This window comes from Ovis aries, chromosome 10 (assembly GCF_016772045.2).
Source record: "Ovis aries strain OAR_USU_Benz2616 breed Rambouillet chromosome 10, ARS-UI_Ramb_v3.0, whole genome shotgun sequence".
In the NCBI taxonomy this organism is placed as follows: Eukaryota; Metazoa; Chordata; class Mammalia; order Artiodactyla; family Bovidae; genus Ovis; species Ovis aries.
Window position 1 is genome coordinate 65,406,443 of NC_056063.1, and position 18,005 is coordinate 65,424,447.

Sequence of the window (18,005 nt, forward strand, 5' to 3'; positions counted from 1 at the left end):
AATAATGCAGGAGATATAAAGAGCAGAAAATTCCTACTGATACTTTCTGAGTTGACATCAGTTAATCTTGGGTTGAGTAGGTGTTTATAGAAGACAATCTCAGAGATTGTTTTTGTCATTTATTCAGGGGTCATCCCCCTCCTATTGGCATATTCTTTGAGATTCATGCGTGTTGCAGCATAATTGAGTGTGCAATCTTCTCTTCTACTGAGTAGTAATCCATTATATGGATATACCATGTGTATTGTTTATCCATTAACTAGCTGATGGACATTTGGATTGTTTCCAGTTTGGGGCTATTATGATTAATGTTACTATGAACATTCACATCTTTGTGAGAACATGCTTTCATCATCTTGGAAAAATCACAAAGAGAGGAGTTAACAAACTATATGTTAAATTCGTGTTTAACTGAGGAAGTGACAATCTCTTTTCCAAAATTTGATATCTTTTTACATTCCCACCAGCAATGTATGAGTGCTTCCATTTCTCCTTATCATTGTCAACACTTGTTATTGTCTATCTTTTTTATTATATCCATTCTACTGGGTTTAAAGTGGAACCTCTTTGTGGTTTTAATTTTCATTTTCCTAATGAGTGATATTTAGCATCTTCTCATGTACATATTAGGCTACCCAGGTGGCATTAGTGGTAAAGAACCCACTTGCCAATGCAGGTAACAGACTTGTGTTCAGTTCCTGTGTCAGGAAGATACCCTGGAGGAGGGCATGATAAACCACTCCAGTATTCTTCACTGGAGAATCCCATGGACAGAGGAGCCTGGTGGCCTATAGTCCATAGAGTCGCAAAGAGTCGAACATAATTGAAGTGACTTAGCATACATCACAGCACATGTATGTACAGGCCATTTAAATTTCTTACTTACTGATACGTCTGCACAAATGTTTTGCCAAATCTTTAATTGGGACTTTTGTCTTTCTTATCAAGTTGTAAGTGTTCTATATATATTATCAATATATCTTTATCAAATGTTGTTGTTCAGTCACTCAGTCATGACCAACTCTTTGGGACCCCATAGACTGCAGCAAGCCAGGCTTCCCTGTCCTTCACTAACTCCTGGAGTTTGCTCAAACTCGTGTCCATTGAGTTGACTGTGACCTCTATGACTGGCCTTGGAACTGTCATTGTGCCTATGGATATGTCATTTAGCTCCCTGACATGCTACAATGAGCATATGTGTGTGAGCTAATTCACTTCAGTCGTGTCCAAGTCTGTGCGACCCTATGGACTGTAGCCTGCCAGGCTCCTCTGTCCACGGGATTCTCTAGGCAAGAGCACTGGAGTGCCCTCCTGCAGGGGATCTTCCCTGCCCATGGATTGGACCCCCCACATCTCTTATGTCTCCTGCATTGGCAGGGTGATTTTTACCACTGAAGTGAAAGTGAAATTTGCTCAGCTGTGTCCAACTCTTTGTGACCCCATGATATATACAGTCCATGGAATTCTCTAGGCCAGAATACTGGAGTGGGTAGCCTTTACCTTCTCCAGAGGTTCTTTATAACCCAGGGATCAAACCCAGATCTCCTGCATTGCAGATGGATTCTTTACCATCTGAGTCACAAGGGAAGCCCAAGAATACCCAAGGGATAATGGGTAGCCTATCCCTTCTCCAGCGGAATTTCCCAATCCAGAAATTGAACTGGGGTCTTCTGTATTGCAGGTGGATTCTTTACCAACTGAACTATTACCATTAGCACCACCTGGAAGGCTTTTTATCAAATATATCATCTCAAATATTTGTTCTCAAGCTGTTCCTAGTCATTTCATTTTCTTAATAGTATCTTTTGCAGTGGACATTTTTAATTTTGGGGTAGTACCATTTATCTTTTTTTTTTTTCAAGAAATCTTTGCTACCCATGGTCACAAATATTATATCTAATATTTTCTAGATGTTTTATAGTTTTGGACCTTACACTTAGTCTTATATTTTAAGTTACCTTTTATGTATGGTCTGAGGTGAAGGTCTAAGTTTTCTTCTTTGTATGTGGATATCTAGTTGTCTCAAAATTAATCATAGAGAATAAAGTAATCCTTTCTCCATCAGATTATTTTGACACTATTGTCAAAAATAAACAAATCAAATTGTTTTAGAATTGTCAATTCTGTTCTTCTGATCTCCATGACTATCCTTAGAGCAATACTATATCTTTCTACTATGGCTTCATAGTAAGTTTTGAAATTGGGTGATATACATCCTCCAACTTTGTTCTTCTTTTTCAAAATAATTTTGATTACTCTAATTCTACTATTTGAATTCCTATATACATTTTATAGGATTTCCCTTCCCTGGTGGTAAAGAATCTGCCTGCAATGCAGGAGACCTGGGTTTGATCCCAGGGTCTGGAGGATCCTCTGTAGAAGAGAATGGCAACCCACTCCAGTATTCTTGCCTGGAAAATCCCATGGACAGAGGAGTCTGGCAGGCAGTCCATGGGGTCACAGGAGTCTGATGTGACTTAGTGACTAAACAAGCACCACCACCATACATTTTAGGACGAGCTTGCCAATTTATACAAAAATTCTGCTGAAGTTTTCTTAAAGAATGTGTTGAATGGCAATAGATTTGAGAATTGCCATCTTGATGATAATGAGTCTCCCAATCCATGAAGATGATTTCTTCTGTAACCTTGCTTTATTTATTAGTTTAGTATGAGTGTGTGCATTCCTTTTGAATTTTCTAGCAAGAGCATGTCATCCAAAAATAAAGATTTATCATTCCTTTGCAAACTAGATAGCTGGATATCTTATTTGGTCTTAAACATCCAGTAAAATTTCCAATTTACCGCATTTCACTTTATCACTTGAACTGTCATGAGAACATATCCTGTTCTCAAGTGCTAAAATCCCTATCACATTTGCCATACTGTGAATATTTTGTCATATGGGGAGCTGATGAGGTTATTGATAAAATGATAATAACCTGTCTGGGTCCAGAAATCACATGTCAAATTTCAAGATAATATCTATATAAACATTAATAACTTATCAATTACATTCCATCCTAACCCAAACTCACAGCTTGTCTAAGACGATCAATTTATATAACATATTTGAAAATGACTTGTAAACTGCCAGGCACCTTGCAATTATATACTAACATCTATTTTTTTATTGGTATACATATTATAGGCAGCAAAATTTTGAGATTCGCTAGACCAACATACACATTTTTAGTGTCACTATGAGAGGACCTGGACTAGGCCTTCATCATCTCTCACATATATCGTGACAATTATTTTCTAAATTATCTCAACATTTATAGTCTTTCTGTATGTGATCCTTCTTCAATGTGTATTCCAAATTATCTTTTAAAAAATTATACATGACCATATCACTACCTTGATTAAAAAGTCTATTCAAAAGTTATATATTTTGAGCATTCCCTTAATCGTAGGCATTTAGATAACTTCCAGAATGTTGCTGTCATGACCACTGCAAATTATATAGCAATGGAATTCTTAATTCAAGTCTGTTTAACACAAAGACACTTCCTCTTCCAGAGTGTATATTATAAGAGACTCACCAGATTATGTCGCACACATTTTCTAAAATTTAGCAGTGCACAAATGTTTAAACTGTAGGAAATGATTACAGTGTGTATATGTGTGTGCATGCACATGCATGTATTCATATGTGCATGTCAGTTTAGAACTAGCAAGCCTGAAAAGATAGCCACCAAAATACTAAATATGATTATATCTGGGTAGGTGCTCAGGGATCCTATCAGAAATGGTGATCAAATGGATTTTAGCCTTGTCTAATATATATTTACATTCCTAAATTTTGTCCCAGTTTACAGTTATATATGTAGGCCTATGTAAGAATCTATTCTGGGTGAAAATAGTTTTTAAACAGATAATAAGATGTAAAATGTGCCTTTACGCATCTGTATTCTTAAAGGAAAACAAAATCATTTATAACAAAATACTTGCTGCTACGATTATCTGAGGCATATCAGATTTGCCAACTTTGAGAAAAAAGAGAACTGGCCAATCATAACTAAATGGTTGCCACCAGAAATTTTCCTCCCTCATTTTATTTTCTGAGAATATTTTTTATCACATCCTTTGTAAAGTGTTCAAGAGGCTGATTATAACACTGACTAGTAATGGTTTACCTGTTATTATACACTTTTTTAGTGGGTGATGTGTTTAATATTCATGAATCCTTCATTACATTGCACTGATTTAAAGTCACACCATTACTGATGAAAGATAGTGTTGAACTGAACTCAGATATAAACCAGTGCAAGTTTTTAATCTCAATATAAATGACAAGAATCTCATTAAACCAACTGCCTAGTCTTTTTAGATAGTTGAAAGCAAATGTGAACCTAGTAAAGAAATGCATATTAATATTGTTCTGAAATAAAATGTAGTTCAATAACTAGAGTTATTAGGCTATTTATTTCAAGGAACAATATACATCTAGGAAATGAGAATTTTGTCCTCGAGTGTTTTCTCTCTGTACCAGTGCTTGGATACAGATTACTGCCAATTACACATGTAATGGACTGCATTTGCAGTTATTACTGGGTTAAGATTTGTCTTACAGTTTGCAAATGACCAATTTCTCTTCAAAATTGTGTAGTAATTATTGTCAAAATTGGATATCAGCACAGCCTCTTAAACACATCGTATATGTTTTTTTCTTTCCACATAAAACAAATGATCTCTAAAATCAGCTATTGTCATGGCTAATGAACACACTGTAAAGATCCCCTGAATTTCCCCCTGGACCAAATTCAGCAGGTCCAAAGCATAACATAATTTAAATATGTGAGTTATGATCAACCAGCATCACTTTATATGTAGAAGTCCTGTGAGGAAACAGTTAAGGACAGAAAATCGGTTCCTTCATACCATTATTTCTCTCACTCTCACTCTCCATATTTACTAAGTTATGAAATGTTGCCAGTAATTTTCTCCTTTCCCATCTTCCCTGAACCTGATTTTAATGTCATCATTCATCCCCTCACCTTTTCTTGAGTGAAGAAGCCTCTTAGTTTTTCTCTTTACATTTAGTCTTCCCTTGCTGGTTACAAATATGCTTTAAATATCTTTTAATTATTTTTCCCAATAATTTGTGGATAGATTGTCAAACTAGAACCACAAGTCATGATACTTATTTATTAATCCAATCAGTGTTTATTAAATATCCTTCCTGGATAATATTCTGTATAAATGCAGTCCATGTTTTATTGTTGTATTTACACATTACGGTTAAGAGGAGGACTTTGTAAAAGAAAGCATGCTTCATTGAGAGGTAATATCTGAATTTGATCTTGTCTTGATTGCCCCATTCTGAGCTCAGAATTTTTATTTCAGAGATCCAGAATCTTCATTAATGTGTGTGTCTATTGCCAAGTTATGACCAACCTAGATAGTATATTCAAAAGCAGAGACATTACTTTGCCAACTAAGGTCCGTCTAGTCAAGGCTATGGTTTCATCAGTAGTCATGTATGGATGTGAGAGTTGGACTGTGAAGAAAGCTGAGCTCTGAAGAATTGATGCTTTTGAACTGTGGTGTTGGAGAAGACTCCTGAGAGTCCCTTGGAGTGCAAGGAGATCCAACCAGTCCATTCTGAAGGAGATCAGCCCTGGGATTTCTTTGTTGGGAATGATGCTGAAGCTGAAACTCCAGTACTTTGGCCACCTGATGCGAAGAGTTGACTCATCGGAAAAGACTCTGATGCTGGGAGGAATTGGGGGCAGGAGGAGAAGGGAACGACAGAGGCTGAGATGGCTGGATGGCATCACTGACTCGATGGACGTTGAGTCTGAGCGAACTCCGGGAGATGGTGATGGACAGGGAGGCCTGGCGTGCTGCGATTCATGGGGTTGCAAAGAGTCGAACACGACTGAACGACTGAGATGAACTGAACTGATTGCCATAAAATATTTCTGGCTGCTTATCACTGCATAGAGTCCTGTAGGTATTTGAAGTGCAATTTATGGTTCGGTTACGATAAAGGTGATTGCTCCACTTTTCTTTCACTGCTTGATCATTGGTGTCCAAAAGTATATCCATCTATTCCATGAAGCAGGCCCCAGTTCTGCCATGAAAATCAGTGAGAAGTTAGAAAGAGGGGGTGGTTGGTCTTAATTTGTCCTTCAGCATCCTGAACTAATTTCTTTTTGCAAGAAGCTTCTTAAATTATTGCTGTAGATTTACAGAATTGCTGTGATGATCATATAGTCTTCATATACCATACATCCAGCATCCTCTATTAACATCATTACATTAAAATGGTATTAGGATGGTACATTTAATTAGGATATTTTTAGCAGTCCTTAGGTTTTTTTGTATCTGAATATTATAGATATTTGCCCTTTGTTAGAAATGTATTTTATAATATTTTCTCCTGGTTTGTGATTTTCCTTTTTATTAATGCTGTCTTTTACAGAGCAGAAGTTTAAATTTTAATAAAATTCAGCCTATCAATTTTTCCTTCATGGATTTTGTTGTTGGTATTGCGTCTATGACCTTATGAACAAACTGAAGATAATGTAGGTTTTTTCCTGTTTTCTTAAGAATTTTCATATTTGTGCAGTTTATATTTAAGTTTGTCATCTACTTTGAGTTAATGTTTGTGGGAGACTTAATGTCCATGTCAAGTTTCCTTTGTTGTTTCCATAAGTAAGTCCACTTGGTCTAACACCATTTAGGAAGAATTGAAATCTTAACAATTCTGAGTTTTCCAGTTGATGAACACAGATATATTTAAATATTCTTTGATATTTTTCATCAGTATTTTACAGCTTTTTATATACTGTTACCAGGCATATTTTATGACATTAATACTTAAGAATTTGTTTTTTTAAGGTGCTACTCTATATGATGTATTTGTTTTAAAATTCTAATTGTTTACCACTGATATATAATAAAATAATTGATAGTGTACACACTTTTTATTCTGTAACCTCTTCATCATTTCCAAGAGCTTCTGTTGTTTATGCTTTTGGGTTTTCTATGTAGGCAATCATGTCATCTTCTAATAGAGATAGTTTTTTTTTATTTAATTTAATTTTTAATTGAAGTATAGTTGATTTATTTGTACTAATCTCTGTGGTACAGCAAAGTGACTCAGTTTTACACATATAGACATTCTGTTTTTTATACTCTTTGCCATTATTGTTTATCACAGTGCCCTGTGCCATACAGTAGGACCTTATTGTTTATTCAGCCCATATATAATAATTTACATCTTCTAATCCCAATCTTCCAGTCCCCCATCGCTGACCTTGGCAACCACAAGTCTGCTCTCTATGTCTGTGTGTCTGTTTATCCATTTGTTTTGTAGATAAGTTCATTTGTGCCATATTTAGATTACATATATAAGTGATATTGTATGGTATCTGTCTTTCTTTTTCTGACTTACTTCATTTAATATGATAATTTCTAGGTGCATCTGTGTTTCTTCAAATGATTTCATTTCATTCTTTTTTATGGCCAAGAAGTATCCCATTAAAATATATGTACCACATCTTCCTTATCCATTCATCTGTTGATGGACTTTTAAGTTGTTTTTATATTTTGGCTTTGTGAATAGTGCTTCTGTGAACATAGGGGTGCATGTATCTTTTTGAATTATAGTTCTATCTGGGTGTGTGCCTCTTAGTGGAATTGCTAGATCATATGAATCAAACTAAATTTCTGGTTTTAGGTTTCTGAGAAAACTCTACACTGTCTTCCATAGTGGCTGCACTAACTTACATTCTTACCAACAGTGTAGGAGGGTTCCCTTCATTAAAAAGTCTACAAATAGCAAATGCTGGAAAAAGTGTGAAGAAAATGGATAGTTTTTAATTTTTTTCCAATATTAGACTTTTATTTCTTTTTTGTCCTATTGTACCAACAAAGATTCCAGCAGGAAATTTAGTTGGAATAATGAAATTGGATATCCTTGAATTGTTCCTGATCTAAGGGGGAAGCATTTATCTTCTCAAAATTACTTACAAAGTTAGCTGTACTGTTGTTTTGTCTTATTTTTAGATGTTCTTTTAGCAAATTAGAGAAGCTTGTTTCTTTTTCTAATTTGTGGAGAATTTTCATCATGAGTGGATGTTGGTTTCCTCAGATGCTTTTTCTGTGTCTATTCTACTATAATTATATGGTATATTTGATAAATTTCAAGTCTGTTAGTAGTATTGTTCATGCTCTTACTGATTTTGTGCCTTCTGGATATGCTAATTTTACATGCTGAGTAACAGTGTATTAATAGGATAATTGGACCAGGAAATGGCAACCCATTCCAGTATACCAGACTGGAGAATTCCATGGACAGTGGAGCCTGGCTGGCTACAGTCCATGGGGTCACAAGGAGTCTAACACAACTGAACAACTGAACACAGTAGAATAAGAGTGTATTATCTGTTCTTCTTGTGTTTTATCAGTTTTTGCCTCATGTATTATTATCTTCTGTTGTTAAGTGCATAAATGTTTAGTATTGGTATAACTTCTTGCTGAATTGGCAGTCTTATCATTATGTGCTATCCCACTTATCTCTGATCATTTTCCTTATTTTACAGTTCTACTTTTTTATGAAGTTATCATAACTACTTCAGCCTTATTTTAACTGTTGTTAACATGTTAATTCTTTCCCCACCCCTTTATTTTTAACTGAATTAAAGGAATGCCCTTCTCACCATCGCTGGGGCAAGATTCTGGTAATATCTTTTTTCTTGGAGAACAAGGCTTTTTCATGGAATAGGTTGTGGTCCTACTTCATGAAGATTACTCCTTCCCTTGACTTCTATGATTTCTATGAGTTTCCAGAGTCGTAAAGGGGTCCTTCTTGGCTTTCTTAACCATGAGATCCTGGTGAGTCTCCTAGGGATAATACATGTGAAAGTCTGGTACACTCCCTAGGATTGCAGACCTCTGAAATTCTTTATTCTCAGGCTAATCTACATTCAGCCTCCAGCAACTTCCTTTTTATTTACATAGTTTTTATAAATTTACCTTTCCACCAGCTTGTGTTGAAGGGAAGTAGATCTTGATTGTATTTTTCAGTGATGTTAAATTTACCTGAAATCAGGTAAAATTCAGTAACATTGCTTATGCTCAGAATATATTTGACAATGAATACTAAATTTCCACATTTTGACTCTACATCCCATCTCCTTCAATAGTAAATTCATTCTGCCTTCCAAATAAATTTTAAGCTGTCATCCCCCAAATCAATAAAACTATGAAACATATCATGGTTACTGCAAATGTCCTGGGACTTATGAGCCTGAAGTATTTTGGAGTCACCATGCTCTTAAGATGGGAAATCTTAAGAGGCAACTTGACTGAACTATCAGCTCAGATAGCTGATAAAACATGTTTTGGAAGATGTCTGTAAAGGTGTTTCCAGAGTAGATTGGCATTTGAATCAGTAGTTTGAGTAAAGATGGTCCACCTTCTCTAATATGCCATACAATGCACAATGCAGTCTGTGTGAATTACAGGAGGAGATTTTTTACTGTCTGGAGAGAGGTTCATCTTTGTTTATAATTCTTATATTTTTACAAATATTTTAAAAGTTAGCCTATAAGCAAAGCTTTGTGTATTTTTGGTAGAATATACTGTTTGTCTTCTGTTCTTTTCCTTTTTGTCTTGAGCAAGAATAACAGTATATACTGATATATTTTATAGTATTGAGAGTGATTTTACACATTACCACAGCATGGTAAAATCCATAAATATTTAGTAAATTATATTTTAAATTAGTTCATTGCAGTGTTTAAAGATTATAAGGAACACCTGTGTAGTCACCATTGTAGTTCTCAGTTCTAACATAAGCATTTTAAAATAACATATAAAGAATCACATAAGCTACTTTTACATAAAACTAATGGTAAATCTTGGCTAATATTCAAAAGAAAATTCAGTTACAAAGACAATACTCTTTAGTGAATATAAAACCAATATAAAGCAAATTAATTCAGAATCACTTTTTAAAACATCATCTGAACAGCATAAATAAAATGCTCTTTTTAAGAAAGCCTAAGTTTTTACCTAGACTGTAATGCAGCCTGTTCACAATTTAAAAAAAGAAAAGCTGTTGTGTTTCTAACTGGAAAGACAGGGGAAGATGTATGGTGTTACCTAGGGGTATTCTGCAGAAAGACATCTCCCCATGATTGACATTAATGGGAGTTTCACATGTGTGTTTGGGAAAGAAAACCTCCCTAATTAGTGTTTTCCTGCCATACATTTCATTTCTCATAGGGTTTAGTTGATGAGCTGTATCAGCAATATGACTTTAGAAATGTTTACCAAAGAAAGAATGAATCAAGAAAACATTTCTTCCTTTGAATTTGGAATCCAATATAATTTCATGCATAATTAGAGTTTAAATGGTGCTATTAAAACACATAGTACAAAAAAAATAAACATATACATTTCCCATCCCCTAGTTCTAAGTCTTGGTACTTGAAATTATACTCTTTGTAGAGCTAGAAATTAAAATAGATAAATAATGATTAATGAATAGAGACATAGAGACATAGTTCCATAAAGCATCTTAAAATTAAGTGTCTGTCTGTACAATATGACAGTATCTGAACTTATTCTATAGAATCATTTTGAAAAAATGTTTTCAAAGTTTTACTGAACAGATAAATTTGAAATGCCTTATTCCTCAATTATAGGTTATTTTATTTATTGGTGTAGTTGCTATGTCTTTGGTGTATTTTCAGAAAAGGCTGTAATGTTTTTATGTTTAACTTTTTGAAATCTCTACAAAGTTTCACATTTCTACTTATATTAAAATTACTGAATATATCTGTCCTTAAGATAGTTGATTGATGCTTTTTTTTTCCCCCATATAAATCATCAAGGCTTATCAGAGAGGTTTGAGTACTCTAGCATCTACAACTTTCATCCCTCATCTCCTGCCCATATTATTTTTCTCTCTCCGCTCTATCATTTTCACCATGACCTTTTTAACTTATGATATGCTCAATATAATAGTTTCATATATGACATGACTGTTTTAGGTAGCATAATGGCCCCTAAAAATATTCACACCTTAATCCCAGAATCTGTAAATGTGTTGTTACATGGCAAATGGAATTAAGGTTAGAAATGAAATTGAGGTTTCTAGTCTCTTAAAATAAGGATATTATCCTCAGGTTTCTGGGTGGACCCAACATAATCACAAGAGTTCTTATAAGTCAAAAAGGGAGACAATAGTATCAGTGTCCCAGAGATGCTAAATGAAAAAGACCCAGTTAGCTGTTACATTTTTTGAGTGTAGAAGGGGTCATAAACCAAAGAATGTGTACAACCTCCAGAAAAAAAGCAAATAGATTCTCCAATAGGGACTCCAGAAGAAACTCAGCTGTGCCAACATTGGGATTTGAGCTCAGTGAGACCCATTTAGGACTTCTAACATCCTAAACTATAAAATGGTAAATCTGTATTGTTTTTAGCCATCAAGCTTGGCAGTTTGTTACTATAACAACAGAAGACTGTCAAAGGTATAATTAATAATTCATTTAGATATGCTGACAGTAAAATAATGATAAAATCTTCCTTCTTTTCCTATTACTTTTCTCATTACTCCAGCTGTGTCTTGTTATACCAGATTGCAAGTTTTTGGTTTGTCTTTCTCCACTCCATATACACTTATATTCAATTATATGTATTTTTAAAATCATTTTAGTTTGTCTGATTTTTTATTCTAATATTCATTCTTGATAGTCTGCTTCTTAATTCATTCACCTAGACAGAGGCAACGGCCTCCTGAAAAATCTCCATGACTTTCTTTGCACCAAGATGTACTTCATATGTCCAACAGAGATAAAGGTTCCTCTAAGGAATATTTGATATTTAATTAGCTGTTCTTACAAATGTTTGGTGAGTTGCAGCAAATTACCTTTAAATCTAATAAAATTGCAGGATTTACCAAAATACACATACACATAACACCCCAAACATGTTTGAATTTATTTAGAACTGAGCAACTTGGCTAGGCTATGATGTCTGTTTGTTTAAACCAACTATATCAAAAAGCAGTCTAGATGTTGCTAGTTTAGATGTGATCAGCATTAGTAGGTTTTTAATAAATCTGTTTACCTTCTATAATGTGAGTGAGCCTCACCCAATCAACTGCTGCTAAGTCACTTCAGTCGTGTCCAACTCTGTGTGACCCCATAGATGGAGGCCCACCAGACTCCCCCATCCCTGGGATTCTCCAAGCAAGAACACTGGAGTGGGTTGCCATTTCCTTCTCCAGTGCATGAAAGTGAAAAGTGAAAGTGAAGTCACTCAGTCGTGTCCGACTCTTAGAGACCCCATGGACTGCAGCCCACCAGGCTCCTCCGTCCACGGGATTTTCCAGGCAAGAGTACTGGAGTGGGGTGCCATTGCCTTCTCCGCACCCAATCAACTAACGTCCTTCAAAAGCAAGCACAAAATCTCTTGAAAAGGGAAGAGTCCTGCCTTCAGACGGACTTCAGACTCACGACTACAATAATAACTGTGCTAATAGTCTCCAGAGTACCATCCTGTTCTACAGATTTCAAACTTGCCAGCCTTCACAATCATGTGAACCAATTTCTTAAAAGCTACCTATATATCTACCTATCTCTCTATCAATGTCTATTTATCTGTCAGACTGGATTCTCCAAAGAGACAAAAATGATGGAATACACAAGAAAATACAAAAGACTAATTAGATTCTGACTTCAGTACCATAATCTGACAACAGTGTAGACATGTAGGTATGTGATTACAGTAGTAGTGGAATGGAAACAGGAAAAGAAGACCATTATTAAGAAATATGAAACAGTAGCCATTTGAAAAGTAATCATCACGTATTATTCTATCTAGTCTTTTTAAATGTTTGACATCCTGTGACATTCAGAGAGTAGTTGGATCCATCAAGGATAGTTTATCTACAGGTGACACAAAGGCAAAAACTTGTGACTGAAAACACATCAATACATTTTTATCATCTCATAAGTCTGACATTAAGCTGTTAAGGGCTAGAGTGTCTAAAAAGCTCTCAAAAACTTTAGTTTGTTGTTGTTGTTTTTAAATTCTTTCCTGCCATCATTATCATGTTGGCTTTTTTGAATTCATGCCTATAGCTCTTCGGTCATGAAATAACCACCTCAGCTTCAAATGTTGTCTGAGAGTTAGGGAAAAAGAAAAATGGAAAGGTCAGTCCCAGTATTATGTCCTTTTAATGGGAAAACACGGACATTCAAGAAGTCCCCACAAAGTTTGCTTCTTGAGATTCATTGACTAAAGTATCAAGCAAGGTCTCAGTTTGAGTAAGGGTGGAATAATTTATATTAAACTAATCTTCCCACAGATAGAAAATATTTTAAACAAACCAAGAAAAAAAATGCCCAGTTCTTTAGAGGCACTTGATTCTGATCAAAATAATTATTTTTTAATGCAAATGTATTTAACTCTTAAAAATAAGGGAGCACATCACACTTCAGGGTGCTTGAATCATGGGGCAGCTTGAAGTGAAGCAGAGAGGCACTACTTTATAATGTTAAGGAAGCAGAAAGCTTACAGGAGAAGAGATAGCTGGCTGGACTTCCTCATCCCTGGTTGGGTCATGGCTTGTCAGTCTGGTCCAGTGGTTGAGGAGTTTGGAGATGCAGTTTGTTGCTTGATGACTTGACAAATTCTATATATATTTTCACCAAGTTTAGTGGTCCTTTGGGGACTTGTCTCAATTTTTTTTCCCCCAATTGTAATGATGACATACTCTACTTGGCAGCTAACAGGACTAATTTCTTTAGCATACCCTATAATAATTTTGATTTTGAATTGTGGTGCTGGGGAAGATTCTTGAGAGTCCCTTGTACAATAGAGAGATCAAATCAGTTAGTCCTCAAGGAAATCAATCCTGAATACTTATTGGAAAGACTGATGCTGAAGCTGAAACTCCAGTACTTTGGCCATCTGTTGAGAACAGCTGACTCATTGGAAAAGACCCTGATGCTGGGAAAGATTGAAAGAAGAGAAGAGAGCGGCAGAGGATGAGATAGCTGGATGGCATCACCAACTCAGTGGACATTAACTTGGACAAACTCTGGGAGATAGTGGGGGACAGGGAGGCTTGATATGCTGTAGTCCATGGGACCATAATGAGTTGGACATGACTTAGTGACTAAAGAATGACAAAAAATAATAATTTTAGTAGGATATATCTCAGTTGTCTACTTTTAAAAAATTTTATTCCATATTATTTTAATTAACATAGATTTTTTGTTTATGTGAGAGGGAGGCGCTAAAAAGGAATAAAGAATAAACATGTTTTTTTTAATATTCCAGCACTGTTTATACAGAAATATCCCCTTTCCCCAGATATCTGAAGTCTTCCATATTGGCGTAGTTGTCACTGGGAAATTATGTTATCTCCAATTTGGATATCTCTTAGTAACCAGTTACAGTTTGCATTTATATTTTAGATTTCATAAATTTTTCTATATTTCAGTTTCCTCAAGGAAATAAAGCTTACTTTTATTTTGAGATTAAAGAATGTCCTGACTCCACTTGAATTACAATAATGCTATTGTTGTTTATATGCAAGTTAAATTCAACATTCTAAATGAGATAAATTGGTCTATGTAGGAATAGATATATACTATAGCTGTAACACAAGTCTAGATAGATGTACATATACACAAAAATAAATGCATTTATATTAACAATATAAAACATGTACCATATATACAATACGATAGGATAGGATACGTGGAGAATCTGCTATATGTATGAAATGACTATTTTAAATTTCCCCCTTTAGTTTGGAAACAATGAGTATAGATACCATATTAATCTGTCTGAGCAAACCCATCAACAATGGAATCTTACAGTTATTCACCAACCTTATGTAGGGAAGAGTACACTTGAATTCATTTTTTGGGAAGGAGAGTCTTTCAAAGAAGCTTCTGGAGACTGCATGCTATTGGTCAGTGATGAGATGTATTGCTAGTCCCTTCACTTCTGTTTGTAACTACCAGTGGTCATTAAATGTCCAATTAATAATTTTTAAAAAGTGAACAAGAGACTTTTCAGATTCAATATGTTTGAACATTTTCAAGAGGAAAAATAAAACAACGTAAAAACACAGCAAAAATCATATGAATTCTTAGGAAAATATCAAAAATAAATAATCTTATAAGAGCCCAGAGGTGCAATCTGTTTTCTGAATTCACACTGGCATGTGGATAGGCTGGGAAGTGTTTCTGGGTATAGAGTGTGGCTGCTAACCTGGTCTCTGAATTAGTAACCCTGGCACTACTGATACTACTGTGAGAATTATTGCACAGTTTCTAGTCAAGAAAGTTGATTGAATTCATCCTTAAGGAAGTAGTAATGGGAATCTAATGTTATTTATCATAAACCTTTAAATTTGTCTCAAATTAGGGAGATAATTGCACTCTTCCACTTACACCCTCAAAATCATGGATGATCAAGCAGCTAATAACACATGTCCACTACTGAGTGTACAAAAGAGAATCAAATGTGTTTAATTATATTTAACTGTGGAGCAGTGTGTATACTGAAGCTAAGAAACGTATTAACATTTAAAATCTCTCATTTTTTAAAGCCGTAAGCAATATCTAAAAGGAATATACCATAAATCTGAAAGACAAAGGTAGTTACACTTAGGTTTTGGAAATTAAATCAATATTAGTGAACATTTTATAAAAGTAATTGCAATTGTTTTGGATTGATCATTGGTGAGACCTTCGTTTATTTTTTTCCTTTTGACAGAAAAGTTGACTCAAAATCGTGTGTTGTTAAGATAACAAATCACAAATGTTCAAAGCAAACAGATGTTATGTATTTTGAAAGTAGAAAGTGAAAGTGAAGTCGCTCAGTCGTGTCCGACTCTTTGCGACCCCATGGACTGTAGCCCACCAGGCTCCTTTGTCCATGGGATTCTCCAGGCAAGAATACTGGAGTGGGTTGCCATTTCCTTCTCCAGGGGATCTTCCCAACCCAGGGATCGAACCCAGGTCTCCTGCATTGCAGGCAGGCACTTTAACCTCTGAGCCACCAGGCTGAAAACAGTTACATCAGGAATAACTTAATTATAATAACACTCATGAATTTTCCAAGATATTATGAATCATAAGTTTTCAATCACCTGTGCAAATCTGTTCAGTTCAGTTCAGTTCAGTCTCTCAGTAGTGTCCAACTCTTTGCAACCCCATGAATTGCAGCACACCAGGCCTCCCTGTCCATCAACAACTCCTGGAGTTTACCCAAACTCATGTCCATTGAGTCGGTGATGCCATCCAGCCATCTCATCCTCTTGTTGTCCCCTTCTCCTCCTGCCCCCAGACCCTCCCAGCATCAGAGTCTTTCCAATGAGTCAACTCTTCTCATGAAGTAGCCCAAGTATTAGAGTTTCAGCTTTAGCATCAGTCCTTCCTATGAACACCCAGGACTGATCTTCAGAATAGACTGGTTGGATCTCCTTGCAGTCCAAGGGACTCTCAAGAGTCTTCTCCAACACCACAGTTCGAAAGCATCAGTTCTTCAGCATTCAGCTTTCTTCACAGTCCAACTCTCACATCCATACATGACCACTGTATGTATGTGCAAATCTGTAGACACTGAAATTTTTCTTCTGGTTACCTTTTTCTTTTTGCATTGCCTATAATCATAGAAGGAAATGGCAACCCACTCCAGAATTCTTGCCTGGAGACCTCATGGACAGAGGAGCCTGGCAGGCTACAGTCTATAGGGTCACAAGAGTCAGACAAGACTTGAGCAACTAAACCACCACAATAATTGTAGGAATGTGTATATAAGTTTACTGCACATAGTAAGACAAAAGATGAGACAATATATATGAAAGAAATATGTAATTAAATCCAAATTAGATAATTTATTTTACAAATACCACAGACCTAATATTTTCAAAAATAAAACATTTTATTTAAGAATGAATAAAAATCCCTAAACATGTTTTTATTATCTGAATCACTTGCCTTAAGTTATAATTTTGCAGTAATTAAAATGACAATCGGGGGAACTGTAAAGATGGCAGAGGAATAGGACGGGAAGACCACTTTCTCCCTCACAAATTCCTCAAAAGAACATTTCAACGCCAAGCAAACTCCACAAAACAACTTCTGTAGGCTGGCAGAGGACATCAAGCAACCAGAAAAGCAGACCATTGTCTTCAAAAACAGGTAGGAAAAAATACAAAAGACAAAAAAGGAGACAAAGGAGGTGGGGAGGGAGCTCCGTCCCGGGAAGGGAAGCCCGTCCCGGGAAGGGGATTTTAAGAAGAGAGGTTTCCAAACACCAGGAAACACTCTCCCTGCCGAGTCTGTGGCGAGCCTTGGAAACACAGAGGGCAGCATAACAGGAAGGGAAAAATAAATAAATAATTAAAACCAAGAGATTACAAGCCCACCAGTAACTCCCCCAGTGGAAAAGCAGCACAGACGCCTGCATCCACCATTGGGAAGTGGGGGCAGGGCAGGGACGCGCAGGAGGCGCGGGCTGCAGTGCTTTGCAAGAATCGGGCAGGAACGCCCCACGCGCAACCAGAACGATCTAACTTGGGCAAGCAAACCAGACTGTGGGATAGCTACCACGCGAAAAGCTCGAACATAAGACACCGCCAGGACCGAGCACAGAACAAAGGACGGAACGGAAAAAGCCGGCTGCAGACCATCCCCTGCCGGGGACAGGCAGCCAGAGCCGTAAGGACTGGAAAGAGGCAATTGCAGACCCGGAGAGACTTCACTTACCAAACTGCAAGCAGGCTTCTTTGCTAAGACTTCTGGGGGTGGTGGACAGTCACCATCTGCCTCACAAGGGGCGCCAGCGGTCCACCCAGAGAGCTGAGCAGCAGAGGCAGAAAAGGCGACAAGTCGCAGCGATCACGCTTGCCAAACTCCTGAGCTACTCGGACCCGGGAAGGGCACAAAGCGCAGTCCCAACCAAATCTGTGCCTCTAAGGGCTACCTGAGCGCTGAACCTGAGCAGCTTAGACCG